Genomic DNA, 6,766 nt, shown 5'->3' on the forward strand with positions numbered 1-6,766 from the left:
AAAAGATATCGATAATTTCTGTATGTGAGAAAATCTAATAATTTGCTATGGGAATTTTTAATATGTCAGTTTGAAATTTTTGAAAATATTCTTTTCTGCTTATTATAGATTCTCTTCTCCAATGTGTTGAGAAATCCAATCGAGGAATATTCACCAGGGTAGAGTTGAAATCAGTTGTCGAAGAAATAAGAAATGACATTCCTGGTGCGAAAAGGTGATATGGCGGTTAGTATGAAATAAGGCTCGCGTTCAATATTAGGCCTGCTAGAAACGGCTTTGGTGATATTTGAATAACGACTTTTGAGATATTTGGCATGATTCCTCTTCGATCTTTGAACAACAAAAGAATGCAGTACATATCTCTTTGAAACAGAGAATATGTGCATACTTACTCATAAAACATAGGGTGATCATAAAAATCTTGATAAAAGAGAAATATCAATAACATTCTTGTTTTTTTTTCTTCCACAGAATATGAGTTTGTCTAAAGAAAAAAGAATTGAATTGGTACTAATCAGTAGACATGAGGGATGTTCATATCGACAGATGGCAGATGCTTTCAACGTACATCATCCCATTTTGCCTACCGATACTTTACAGTCACCCTGTGTAAAAACAAAGACATACGCATATTATTATATGCATACAGACACATATATATGTACATATACATACGTAGATACAAACATACATATATGCACACACACACACACACACAAACACACACACGTACGCATATATATCTTTTATCTTTTACTTGTTTCGGTCACTTGACTGCCGCCATGCTGGGGCACCATCCCCATCACCGCTTGAAACCCGTGTTGGTGTGTTTACGTCCCCGTAACCTAGCAGTTCGGCAAAAGACGCCCAACAGAATAAGTACTAGGCTTTAAAAACGTCCTGAGATCAATTTATTCGACTGAAAACCTTCAAGGTGGTGCTCCAGCATGGTCGCAGTCAAATGACTGAAAGGTGTAAAAGAATAAAAAATGTACATGCATATACGACGGACTTCTTTCATTTTCCGTCTACCAAATCCACTCACAAGAGTTTAGTCGGCCCAAGGCTATAGTAGAAGGCTCTTGTGCCACGCAGTCGGACTGAAATCTGGACCATGTAGTTGAGAAGCAAGATTCTTAACACACACACACACACACAGACAGACACACACACATACACACACACACACACACACACACACACACACACACACACACACACACACACACACACACGTATATATATATATATATATATAGGTGCATATATGTGTGTGGTTTCGATGAATTCTCAGCAACTTGGTGTTTTTGTGCAATATACTACTTTCTGCGTTATTGAAGTGAATGCTGAGAAAATAAGATGGGTTATAGCGGTGTAACTGGTTCTCGGTTTCATTAGCCAACGAAGGTAATGAGGTGTGCTTCAGTGGCTACTGTTCTCATTTATGAAAGTTACGGTGGATGTTTCATATTTTTGGGGTATGGTTTGAAACTTCGACGGTCAAGGTGAGAGAACTCTTGTTGAATTGAAATATTGTTAGAAAATTGGCAAAAATAGGGCAATTTTATAGTGTTCTACTGATCAGTGTGTGAAAGCATGTGTCATATTATGCGTTTGCGTATATGTAAGTTTATATGTGCATGTGTGCTCATATGCCCAAGTGTCTATTTTGTCTTCAGAGACATACAGAAAAAAAAAGCAGTATATTGGCAATAAAACTGATTTAAAATGCGTGCAAAATGTTTTCAGCACGAAAGAACTTATCGCTGTCAATGAAGCGGTTTTGCTGTTGGGGGTTGCTTCTAAATATAGACATTTTAATAACATGAACAGGAGGACAATACAAAACCTTCGCAACAGCAATGTTATAAGGAAGATATACATAAAAAACCCTTACATACATACATACATACATACATACATACATACATACATCATATAACATAGTTACATACATACATGCATATATACACACACACACACACACATATATATATATGATATTCATATATATGTATATATATATATATATATATATATATATATATATATATATATATATTAAACACACACACACACACACACACACACACACACACATACACACATATACATATATATATAACCTTTAATAAACGATTGAATTTTAAATTAGCTAACCATGAAAGGCAGTAATATTTATGTTTTCGGTGCATGTCTGGAATAGTGTAGCAATATCAAGCGAAACAACTGTGAACAACTTTTACTCAAAATATGCATCTTAAAGGAAGATTGTCAGTTTGTTATAAGGTTCAAGTGTTGTCTAACACAGCATGATGAAGTGGCCGTGAATTGCAAATCGAGCGAGGAAAAGGATCTACAGCCTTGAATTGCTTACTGGGAAAGCAAAGTTTTACTACTGAGTATTACATCTTAATAAATAAACGTTATAACTACTATCAAATATATGTGTGCGTGTGTCTGACAGATTTGAAAGTGAATCTTTGATCGTTGTTGTTTGTCGTTAACGGAGAACAAGTGTTCCCTTTCGAAGATGTGTGTTCATAACACACATGATTCACCGATGCAAAGGAACACCACGGTGTTTAGACCTTGTTGTGTATCACCCCAGTCAAAGCTGCTCAGCTGGACGTTATTGTTTGGATTTTTGCTGTTTTGTGTTCATCCCCTAAAATATACTAGAAAATGAATCAGAATATTTTATTGTGGTGAATCAGAAGTTTTACAATAATTGTGCAACTTAATGCGGTGAGCTGGCAGAAACGCTAGCACGCCGGGCGAAATGCTTAGCGGTATTTCGTCTGTCTTTACGTTCCGAGTTCAAATTCTGCTGAGGTCGATTTTGCCTTTCATCCTTTAAGGGTCGATGAAAAAAGCACCAGTTACGCACTGGGGTCGGTGTAATCGACTAGTCTCCTCCACCACAATTTCAGGCCTCCTTGTGTCTATAGTAGAAAGGATTATTATCATTATTATTATTATTATTATTATTCAGTGACTTTTGCTTTACACATGAACAAGTTGGCACCAAGTCTCACCAGATTTTCATCTGCCTTAGTATTTATGGTTGGTTCAGAGAGTATTTCACTTTGCCTATCAGCTACCTTAACTCTTTCAATCATTACTGTATTTTCATCAGCCTTGGGTTGGTTTATAATTATTTCCTCTGTAGTATCTTCTTTAGCTGCAGCTTCGTTCCTTTTATCCCTTACTATTTGTTTAATTTGGTCAATCTATAATTCAGTTAGTAATTTCTTTTTCATAATGTTTCTTCTGACATTGGCAAGTTTGTTACTGTCTATGTAGGGTCTTACTTCAAGGTGTTTCTGCCTCCAGTTTAAGTAGGTTTGTACAGTATTTGATTTATTTGTGGGCAAATATATGGCATGGTAGAAGGCCGTAAGAATTTCTTTATCATCTTCCCTAGACCATTTTTATTTCTTTTCCTTTTGGTTATTTGATGACGAACATAGGTGGCCATCTGTTGGAATATTCCGGTTGTGGGGTACTTCCAGCTCCTGTGTTTCGGTAAGATTTGAACCAGTAGCTGATTTTTCGTATTGAATCTGGTTCATCATTCGAGTAGTGGCCCTTTATAATCCGGTCGATGACCGTTCCGGTTTGTATTTTGCCATGCTTTCAGTGAGGCATGACGAGCTTGGACGTTGACATTAGGGGACGGATCTGTCTAGGGTTAATTTTTTGATACAACACCGTCTCTGAGTTCTCTGCATGTAAACTTTGCTCGTAACGTAGCTTCTTAAAGTTAACAGATCTATATCGAGTACGTGACCCTTTGTGATCTGGTCGACGGCCAATCTGGTTTGTTATCATTGAGGCATGACGAGCTTCGACGTTGACAGGGGACAGATTTGTCTGTTTAGGATTAATCTTTTGAGACAACACCGTCACCGAGTTCTCTGCATGTAAACATTACTCGTAACGTAGCTTCTTAAGATCTGTATTCGTCTGTATTTTTTTGTTGAAAAATTTATTTCCGAGCATAGTTTTTTGTGCTTTTAAACTTATGAATTGTTCACCCTGTTTGTGTTAGTTCTAAAAATAAAAAAAAATGTTTTTTTTTTGTTTTTGCTTCGTTTGTGACGCGTGTTTTCATATGCGTGAATGTGTGTCCTGTAAATTTCCCGTAGTTATGTAAACATTGAGATGTATGTGTAGTCCTATGGGCATCAAAATGTATATATGATTGTGTAGACATTCGAGTGTATGCGTAATTACTCAAATTATGTACTTACTATTTTGTTCCATTTCTATTTTATAATTTGCAAACTTTCTGGTGTTGATTTCGCGTGTGTGTTTCGCACATGCTTCACTGAGACATCGTGCATAGCAGAAACTGTGTTTTGTATGGCAGTAAAATTTCGTTTTTTAAAAATTATTTTCGTTAAAAGACCGCTTCCATCCAATTCCATCGATGTTATTAGATTAGATTTGTTTTTTAATGGGGGACCCGGTGTAGCGCATCCATGTTATTATTATTATTATTATTATTATTATTATTATTATTATTATTATTATTATTATTATTATTATTATTATTATCATTATTATTATTATTATTATCATCATCATTATCATTATTATCATTATCATTATCATTATTATTATTATTATTACTTCTCTTTATCACAGCTTTTGTTGGAGCACCTGGAGTCTTGCATGCGTAGCTGGTTTGCTACCTGCAGCCTACGGTACCATGCTACCCGCTCTTTACAGCTATCTAATACTTTCCTGATTCCTCTGGCCATCCCAAGGAGGCAAACCTTTTGTAACTGCTCTACTGGCACTCTATTCCAATTTCCTTTATATTCCTTTTGATGCCTTCTGATACTGTTCCCAAGGACCAAACAATAACTGGCACTATCTTCACCTTCTTCATTTTTCATAGCCGGCCCGTTTCTTTCTCAAGAGGGTTGTATTTATCAATCCTTTCGCGTTCCTTCTTGACTATTCGTGGGTCAAAGGGGTATATAGCCGCGGAATTGCCATTTTGGGACATCGGCGGCAGCAGCGGTCCCGCCGTCGTCGTCGTCGTCGACATCCCGCCTGACTTCTTCGAAGAGATCGAGACGAAAAGGATCGCTTGCATACGATTCGACTTGCCGTTCGGAGTGACGTGCTTAGTGGAGCAGCTTCCACACTGCGATGTATTGAGTCTCTTCTCGCGAACGACACGATCCGCAAGAAGACTGAACGACTCTAAGCCGAAACCGTAGCCGGACCCGAGAAAAAAGAGGTGGCATGCTGGCAGAATCGTTAGCACGCCGGGCGAAATGTTTTACGGTATTTCGTCTGCCGTTTGCGTTCTGAGTTCAAATTCCACCGCGGTCGACTTTGCCTTCCATCCTTTCGGGGTCGATTAAACAAGTACCAGTTACGCACTGGGGTCGATGTAATCGACTTAATTCCTTTGTTGGTCCTCTCTATATTTAGCCCCCTGTGAGCAATAAATAAACAAAAAAAGGGGCATATAGCATATGTGGTACAGTTTGTCCACCAACACTAGGCCCGGTCTGTTATGCTCTAACACCTGATCTGTTTGGATTGGCAAATACTAGATTTTACTAGTATCCGACTCCGCCACTATCTACAGTTTATGCTCATACTACATCTAGCCTCTCTCTAGCCCCACTTTTTGCCCAGTTTCTAATGTAGTACTTTTGCTTCCTGATCGTATCGCCACAACTTGTAGTGATTTTGGGCAAGTCTAGGGCACTCGTTCGTGATATGGGCAATGGTTTCATCCACTATATTGCAGATGCGGCACAGCGGAGACACTTGCTCATTCCTAAGGTTGACCCTCAAGTTCGTGCCAAAGCTTGGTCTTGCGCTGCCAGTATAGTGCTCTTGGTCTTTTATTATTATTATTATTATTATTATTATTATTATTATTATTATTATTATTATTGTTGTTGTTGTTGTTGAGTGAGAGAGCAGTGCGTGCCATCAAATTGACACTGGGGTAAAAATATTCGAGGCCCAGTATAAGAATTATGACTACCCGTCTGATAAAGGTACACTGGGCACATGCATCACAAACATATTTGCGCGACATGGTGATCTCATATCAAGATAAAAAGCGCATGACCTTGCAGGTGGGGCCCCGTTAGAATTTTATTCAGTTTGAGTAGACCATCCTGCTCAAAAGGTCCCTGAATAAGGATTGTTTAAGGATGATAAACAGAACACCCATGTTTCTAGAAGTGAATTATCCAAATCCCAAAGAATTCCTCGCAACGCGTGGCTATGATGCTCCCCAACTACTTCTGCCCGTGATCAGAGATGCACATATCGTCAGTCACTAAGAGGCATGCTCAACTGGTTAAGGTATGTATGAGCCAGTTTTTTGTAAATCAGTATTTTTGGTTCAATGTAATATTCTCGAGATTTTTAAAAGCAATTTATCAAAATAGTCACAATCATTTATGTAAATGTGATTATTTTTTATTTTTGGTATTAATAGTCTACAGCTGCTGTTACATAATACATGTTTGCTTATATATATATATATATATATATATATATATATATAAGCACATTATACGGACATATATATTTGCATATGGACAGTTTTATCTTTATCTTTGAATTTATTTATTTCACAATAAAGGTTATGCTATTTCTAATGAAACTATGTGACCATCCTGTCGGTTCATTATCTAAATTGTTATAAAATATATTGATCTAATATAACTCTGGGTGCAGCCAGCAAGAATAATAATATAATTTTATTTTATCTCTGTTC

General features: G+C 37.3%; 1 protein-coding gene across 9 annotated transcripts in view; it reads right to left on the bottom strand.

Annotated features, from left to right (window-relative positions):
- The window catches only part of LOC106879147 (potassium voltage-gated channel subfamily H member 7), a 703,964-nt gene that overhangs the window by 42,661 nt on the left and 654,537 nt on the right, over positions 1 to 6,766 (bottom strand). The window lies entirely within an intron of this gene.

Source organism: Octopus bimaculoides, chromosome 9, assembly GCF_001194135.2.
Source record: "Octopus bimaculoides isolate UCB-OBI-ISO-001 chromosome 9, ASM119413v2, whole genome shotgun sequence".
Taxonomy (NCBI): Eukaryota; Metazoa; Mollusca; class Cephalopoda; order Octopoda; family Octopodidae; genus Octopus; species Octopus bimaculoides.